This window comes from Cuculus canorus, chromosome 3 (genome assembly GCF_017976375.1).
Source record: "Cuculus canorus isolate bCucCan1 chromosome 3, bCucCan1.pri, whole genome shotgun sequence".
Taxonomy (NCBI): Eukaryota; Metazoa; Chordata; class Aves; order Cuculiformes; family Cuculidae; genus Cuculus; species Cuculus canorus.
The window spans coordinates 63,204,610-63,211,865 of NC_071403.1; positions in this window are offsets into that span (position 1 = coordinate 63,204,610).

The following is a 7,256-nucleotide window of genomic DNA, read 5'->3' on the forward strand; positions in this document are numbered from 1 at the left end:
CAAAGGGGGTGGCACTGGATGATGTTTAATGACCCTTCTGACCCAAACCATTCTATGATTCCCAGATGATGAAAAGAAAGGAGGCAATGCCTGCCTGCCCCCCCAGATCCTACACATCTCTGAGCGCTATACATACACACATGGCGGCCTGAACAAAAAACAAAATAAATGACACCCAGCACGCTGGGTTCCCTTGGACCCTCCAGAGGTAGCACACGCTGGGGTTATGGCGTGGCACTGGCACTGACCCCACATGCTTGGGAACCTACTGGACCTCACTGTACGCTGCGTAAACTCCTGTACCCAGACCAGCTCCACTTCTGCCCTAAGGTTTGCAAGTAGAGGTTGTGTGAGCTCTGCAAGTCATAATAATAATAGTAGGACAGAATCATAGAACAGCTTGGCTTGGAAGGGTCTGTAAATATCATCCAGTGCCACCCCCCTTGCTATGGGTAGGGATGCCTTCCATTAAATCAAATAACTCAAAGCCACATCCATCCTGGCCTTGAACACCTCCAGGGATGGGGCATCCACAACTTCTCTAGGCGACCTGTGCCAGTGCCTCACCACCCTCACAGGAAAAAGAATCTTCATAATTTCTAACCTGAATCTCCCCTCTTTCAGCTTAAAAATATTACCTTTTGTCTTCTTACTGCACCCCCTGATAACGAGCCCCACCCCAATCTTCCCACAGGCCTCTTTTAAGTACTTGGAAGGCCTCTATAATGATAGAGGAGCCTTCTCTTCTCTAGGCTGAACAGCCCCAACTCTCTTAGCCTGTCCTCATATGGGAGGTGTCTCTGATCATCTTCGTGGCCCTCTTCTGGACTTGGTCTAGCAGCTGCATGTCCTTCCTGTGCTGAGGATTCCGGAACTGGACACAATACTCCAGAGGAGAGCAAAACAGAGGGTCAGAATCACTTCCCTCGCCCTGCTGGCCACACTTCTTTTGATGCAGCCCAGTATACGGTTGGCTTCTGGGCTGCAAGCGCACATTGCCGGCTCATGTCAAGCTTCTCATCAACCAGCGCCCCCAAGTCCTTCTCCACAGGGCTGCTCTCAATCCAGCTTGTTTTGGTGCTTGGGATTGCACAGGCAATCGGAATTGAAACCGGTCAACAAGCAGCTGGTAAAACCTTTCCCATTTCTCATTTTTTTTTGTCGCAGAGCTGTGCCCTCCAGCCCATCCCTGCAGGCGCGGGAAGGCATGAGGGGACAGGGATGGGCGCAGGTGGCTCCGCACACATTGGGTGAGGGTTATGGCCACGGCCACGCAGAGCCCCTCTCACCGCTCCCTCTCTCACCCCTCCAGTCTTTCTCAAGGCTCAGCTCTGTCCCCATGGCCCTGTGCCTCAGGGCGAGAGGAGAGTGGGGTCTTGGAGGAGGGGAGGCTGTGAGTGAGCCTTTCCTGCCCCTAACTGGAGGGACTATGGCTTGAAGCGAGAGGTCCCAGACTGTCTTCATCTCCTTTCTGCTGACAGACATGCACCTTGGAGGCAGTGAGCTTGGAGGTTGGTTTCGGGGAAGCTGTGCATGACACCCTCTTGCCCGGCCAGGTAAGGTGCCAGCTCTCTCCTGTTCCTCTGCTTGAACCTGGAGGAGCTCTCAGAATCCTCTGCTCTCAGGTAGAGGCAAACAGCTTGTAAAAGCCACAGTAACAGCAAAAATACACATAATAGAGAAAATACATATGTACAAACATAGGATCCAGTCTACAAATAATCCACATGTGTAGGGCAAGGAAGGGTGCTGTCGGCTGAATCTTGCATGTCAATTGTTGAACACGAATTTGCTGTAAAGACATCTTTAGTGTTTGTTTTTAGCCCAGGGGTTACATTTGTCTCTCGGGTCTTTGCAGACATCTTAAGTACAGATTCACGAATGATCAAAGAAACCTCATCCTGTAGGAAATAATCTCTGAGCTGTAGGTTTGACATGTAGCTCAGGAATTCTCTCTCCCTCTGCACAGCTACACCACCTCGCAGTCCTAGACACAATCCCTTGCTTCCAACTACACATGTTACAGCTTTCCACCCTGTTTTTATAACCCTGAAAGGCTAGACTGGAGTTCTGTAGGTTACTCACCAATAAAATAAGCCTTCATCACTACTCCAAGGACATCCCTACACCTGAAAAGTTGCAACCATTCTGAAAGCAGGCTTGCAAATGCATATTCAAGAAACTGGGGAAACACGAAGCTGCTCAGGCTGCCTTTGAGCCCACTTCCCAATGTTGCACAGTCCTGTCAGCTAGTAAGGTATCAGCACCAGCTGGAGCAGATTTAGGATACTAGAGTTAAAAACCCTCTCCAGGCCTTAACCTGAGAAGGTTTCATCAACGTTCATGACTTCTTGCTTCCACAGCTGAGTTCTCAGCTACTTGAATGAGCAGCTAATTTGGGCTGAAGCAGATGATTTCTCGTATGGGCCTTTGTTGAGACCCAGATGCTTTGTATCATCTAACTATCACAAGCCAATGGAAGAAAATAAATTAACTCTCTTTACTGGATGGGGCTGAAATTATCCCTATTTAAATGGGCTTTAAAAATTATTTATTATTTCTTTTTACTATTACTTTATTTATTACATTTATTTTATTTACTCATCAAGGTTCTTGTGAAGAGAATACATGTTCCGTGCCAGGATGTGTCTCAGATGATATGAAACCCCAGACACTGGGTGAAGTGATTAGCACTCAAATCCCTGTATTGTCAGTCTCCATCTAGTTCACCTCCCTTTTCTGGTCAGCTCATGACCAGCTGACTGATATATCTAAGGGAATCCCCACTGAAGGGGAATACCTCACTGTTTTAGTTCCTTTTTTTATGTTTTTTTTTCCAGCAGAGGGGGGAAGGGTGCAAAGAAAGAGGTAAACCTTACATAATAGAAAGCAGAGGAGGCCAGCAAAGGAGAGAATATATTCTACTTGAGCTAATGTGGATTTAAAGTACCACATAAGAGGTTATGAAGGCATCTGGGAAACTGAAGGCTGCAAAGAATTATGTAAACAGTAAAAAAAAGCAACAAATCCTTTTCAGTGCTTTTTAATCTTAGATCTGCAGATTGCTAAGTCTTGTTTAAACCCCAAGGAACATGGAGCATGGATGGAAATTTCAAGGTGTTCAAGACTTTCTTACCAGTCTGGAATGCAGACTGCATCTCCAAGCTTGAGTCTGCTCTTGTTACATATTGAGGAAGTCTGCAGGAGATCATGAAATCTATGTATAACCACCCTAATAATGATGAAACTCCAAAATGAAACAAAGGCACTGATGTTCTGATGCTTCTGTTTCACTGAATCTCCATCTTCTATTCACTGAGTAACATATTAAATTCTTCTGGAAAAATTTCTTCTGGTCAAACATTGGCTGAAATTATGAAACCACTGTTTTCTTGCTTTAAAGCTACTTGCATTACTCTGATTAGTTTGTGTGGGTGAGTTTCTGCCTTTGATGCACAGGCCTTACTTTATTTGAAGCCAATGGAAGCTTTGGCTGCTTTAAGGATTATGGGTTAAGGCCTTACGTTTGTACTGTTGTATGCCACTCTATGACCTAAATGAGATTAGAATAATAAATCCTGATTTATTATGAAGGCTTTATTTAGACACGTTTTGAGTATGAGGTCTGTGTCAGGATTAATAGTGAAATCTAACATGCCCAGGCAAAGAGAAAGCCCAGCAATGAAAGGACACTTTTTCCCTTGAGAAAACTGGTTCCCAGCCCTCTGTTTGGCTTTTGCCAGATTGCTTAACGTTGTATGGCACAGAGACGCTGGATCCCAAAGGTGGTGACGTAGTCCATGACTTGGAGGTGAACCCACACCAAGTGAAGTACAGAAGTATCCCATGAGCAGTATCTTCCAAGCCTAAGTACTCATGCCATGCAATGCAGCTGCATTGAAAAAGATTCATATATAAGGATTTCAGAATCCAAAGACAAAAGAGACATTACACTTTCAGGATTTACTGGCTGATTCATCCATCATAATGAGCAGGCAGTAGTTTAGGTTTAGTTTAACTAGTATCTGCCCTTCAGTTAAAGAAGATTTCTGAACTTGTTGCAAGGAAATATCCATTTTTTTTTCAGCTTCTCAGGCACCATCTCTCGTCAAGAAACCTGACATCTTGTCATCTAAGACTTCACATTGCAGTGGCCTACATATTAGATACAGAAGGTGTGTGCTGACATCATGTAGCTAAATTTCTCTGCTCTAACAGCCATATTACTAAAGACTTCAGAGGAATTTGCCTTTCAAAAAAAATTATTTAAATTGAAATAAATGGATTGCAAGGATGTGAGCTGGTACTTCTGCAGGACACAAAATGAAGAAAGAGGAGGTGTAAGTGTTGTGACAGATTTGGGCGAATTAAATCACCATGAATTCTACAGCATCTCTACCTTTTTCTAATTCAAAGAGTCTTAGTACTCCCACTCTCCACAAGCTGGTTGACGGATTTTGTTCAACAGCAGATTTCTGTCTCGCTTGGGTTTTTGGTAGAAATAGCAAGAATTGTTTCCTTCAAAATGTTGTTGAGTTTTGTAATTGTAGGCCTCATGGAGTACAGACCAAAAGAAAATGTTGAACCAGAATACCATTTTGTTTTGCTTTGGTTTGGCAAGAGGCCTGCCTGGCAGCCTCTCCTGGTATGTCTCACTTGGGGTGGTACTGGATGGAACAACCTCTCACAATTTCTCAGACAACTCTAGGGAAAAGCAGCTTTTGAAGGACAGGCTTTAAGGTCCAGCTATGATACCTTACTCAGTACTCAAGGTTTAAACCATGAGAGCCAGGTATTCTTAAGAAACACAATCTGAGAAATCATTAAACCTCAAAAGAATGAAAAATGTGCTAGTGTAACTGGGGACAGACTCTCTGGACTACCGTAGTATAAAATCAAATATAAAGGTGGCTCAGTATCTAACAAAATCTTTAAATACATTTTCTTCACTCCCTATAAGTGTTCCTTTCTGCAAAACCTTTCCTAAAAGACTTTTTGAACTACACACTAGATAGTGAGGGTCATTAGGTGCAGAGTGTTTTAACGCACAGTGATTCACTAGAAGTCTTGCCAGCAAATTCATTAACTGTGAGTGACATCAAAGATGAGAACTCTGGACCTCTCTGCTCAGGAGCAGGGCAGCAGTTCAACTTGCAGAATCCAGACACTTTATGTTATCTACTTTAGTTCATTTCCAGTTAAATAACAGTGGGACAGCCTAGCTAACTTTTTGAACCCTCAAGCTCCACTCAAGTTTATTTCTTTGGACAATGACCTTTAGAAAGCAGTAACACAAACAGATCTCCTGGGACTGCCTAACATCCCTAGACAGCAGTAGGAGTGTGCTAAAGACGAAGCAGTAGCTGAACTTCTTAAGTGCTGGAGAGCTGCATGGGAAATTTAGTCTATTAAGAAGTTTCTTACAATGCTGCAATGCAGAGTTTCCCAGCCAGCCGTGGCTCACCTACTGGCAAGGATACACTTCTCTGACGCAGTCTGTGCGACCACTGTTTTTTACTGTCTGTTGGCAACACTCGACCAAGGGAGCAGCAGCTTTCTTTGGCTGTTTGCAACATGCTGCTCACGAAACTGGAGTTGGCAATTGCGTACACAGGGGCATTAAGGCAAGCCAGCACTTTGTTATGTGGAAATGGATTCATGCTTCTCTATACATTTTATAGTGTACTTCAGGCATGTAGCAGTCTTAAAATTCTAATGGTTTTGCTGAAGGCATATCATGGAACCCCATACACTAATTTAGTGGGTTGAAGTCTTATAACACAAGCTGTGAAGAGTTGTTATAGGTGGCTGATAAAAAGCAATAAAGTGCTTGTGGCCACCATGGGTTAATGTGAGCCTCAAGCATAATCATAAAGTTTGTGCTGAGAGAAGAGAGGTGGTGTGTGACCCACTGCATTTATTATCACTGCACTCTGGCCTCTAGATAGTGCCTGTCTGCACCGGGCTTGTGGAGACTGAGGGATGTGTAAAGCGAGCCTGTTAATGGAACTGAGAGAGGCTAGGAAGAGGATTTCCTTGTCTGCTAGAAAGAAGTATGTATCAATTTAGGGGAGATGTTCTCCTGATCTGGGAGGTGGAGATTTCTGTAGTATGTGTTGAAATGTATCTTGTATTTTTTTATTTGCTGTACCTGTTGTCTAAACTCTTGTCCAGACCCTTTAACTTCCCCATCTTTACTCAATGAACCTGATGGCCTGAGTATAGACAGGTTCTCTGACAAACTTGCTTCAGTTAACTTCTCAGTTTTCCCTCTTCTACCCTGCTATCTGGTGAATTTTACTTTTCTATACGCACAGTCTAGGAGCGGGTGCTAATTTAAAACTAAGTCCAAGTTTATTTATGTTGAAGCTGTGATCGTGTACATGATTTTTAGTGCTTGGACATTTCTTATCATCTGTCCTCTTTCCCATCATTCACTGTGTGTTCCCTGTATTTCTATATCTAGTCAAATCAATCCAGCCACTCTGCTTCTGTGAGCTGTTTGTCCAGGATTTCCAAAGCTGGTTGCTTCTGGTAAGAGTCTTTAAATCACATCTAAACACCTTAATACAAGTGACTTGACTTACAGAAGCATTGAGAACCCACAGATCCCTTTCTGATCATTGTAAGCTGAGTTTGCTTAGCACATTTAAAATCAAACATCTTGTGTTTCAGTACCTAAACATGGATTTTGGAACATAATTTTAAGTATTCAGTGTGGATACTTTTCAGTGAGGCTGAATGGGCCTCACTTAGAGATCTTTTAAAGAAGCATCCAAAGTTACTTATGCTGTATTTATATTAACTGTAATTGTGCTTATTATCTTCTTTAACAAAATAATAGTTCTTAACTTCTCTTGGGATGAGACATTAATAATGGAAATAGTTATCTTAGTTGGTGCGCAGTGTCAGTGTCCGTATCTGCATTCATGGAATGCTGTGTTAGTCAACTACATGAACTCTTTCACTAAAGGAATCTTTTTTCGCTGTTCACCAGACATGGGGGGGTCCTCCTTGGGGATTATTCCAGGTAAAAAACGCTTCTCATAATCAGCTTACTAAAAGCAATAGAACAAAACATGGCAGTGCTCCAGCCATAACCAAGTTATCTTTAAAACATTTTGTTATTTGATGGTACATGACGCTATACATGACCTAGAAATATATGAAGCACTACCTCTGTGCTACGAACGTTTGAACCACTCGGTTTCAGTCCTCACTTCTCACCCCCATGAGTCAAACCCAGCCGCCTGCCA